This window comes from Micrasema longulum, unplaced genomic scaffold (assembly GCF_059751315.1).
Source record: "Micrasema longulum isolate JH-2025_06_02 unplaced genomic scaffold, ASM5975131v1 h1tg001110l, whole genome shotgun sequence".
In the NCBI taxonomy this organism is placed as follows: Eukaryota; Metazoa; Arthropoda; class Insecta; order Trichoptera; family Brachycentridae; genus Micrasema; species Micrasema longulum.
Genome location: NW_028278298.1, coordinates 107,593 through 108,894, shown reverse-complemented (window position 1 = coordinate 108,894; position 1,302 = coordinate 107,593).

Sequence of the window (1,302 nt, the reverse complement as noted above, 5' to 3'; positions counted from 1 at the left end):
TTTTATTCATTTTATTCATTTTATTCATTTTATTCATTTTATTCATTTTATTCATTTTATTCATTTTATTCATTTTATTCATTTTATTCATTTTATTTATTTTATTTATTTTATTTATTTTATTTATTTTATTTATTTTATTTATTTTATTTATTTTATTTATTTTATTTATTTTATTTATTTTATTTATTTTATTTATTTTATTTATTTTATTTATTTTATTTATTTTATTTATTTTATTTATTTTATTTATTTTATTTATTTTATTTATTTTATTTATTTTATTTATTCATGTTTTTTGCTTACAAACCATAATTAATAAAAAAATAATGTGACCTCACTGGGGTTTCTCGTGCCTAAGATACTTAACAATATACTTTATCAAAATGAAATTTGAAAATAAACAAAGAATACTAACTTTAAAAAAACGAAGATAATTCACAAATATTCAGACAGTTTTAAAAACAAGGTATTTATGTACATCTATATTATTTATATTACAAAACACACAATGAAAATAATAAAAACCTAACATAAGAGGTGTACACTTGTGCAGCAGTTGATTCAATATTGGTATGGGCGATTGAGACAATCCATTTTACTTCTACCTAGCTCGAGTATCAATTTTTTATAGCCTTTTTAAACATTTTCTCGTAACTAATTGTTTTAATAGATAATGGAAGTAGGTTATAGATTTTAATTGAATAATACTCAAAATCCCTTTGTCCGTAAGTGGTTTTAGTTTGAATTTGTTTAAGTTGTCAATGTGTTGAGGATCTAGTGATTATATTATTTGTATGTGATGTATTGGGGGGGTTATGTCTTTCATTTGAGTAAGAGTAGTTTTTGAATCTATAAGTGAGTATTGTTTTAGCGTATAATTGTTTTGGTGTCATAAGTTGTGATTTGTGGAATATTTCTTCAGTAGATGCCTGTTTTGGGTCTGTATTTGAACAACTATATTCCTTTAATTCTTTCATTTGTTGATGTTTGTAAGCTTTACAACGTATTAACGTGGCCGTCGTCAATGCGTTAAAATGGCAGATGTCTTTTCAGATCGGATTGATCTTACCGCCGGTGTGCCACAAGGGGGGTACTGTCTCCACTTTTATTTTCCCTTTTTATCAATCCAATAACAAAAAACCTCCCCTGTTCGTACCATTTATACGCCGATGATTTGCAATTGTATATTCATTTCGAACCCGTCGACATTGTTGAAACACATAGAGTAATGTCACTTGCACTCGAGCATATCTCTTCATGGACAAAAAAACATGGACTTCTCATGAATCCAACAAAAAC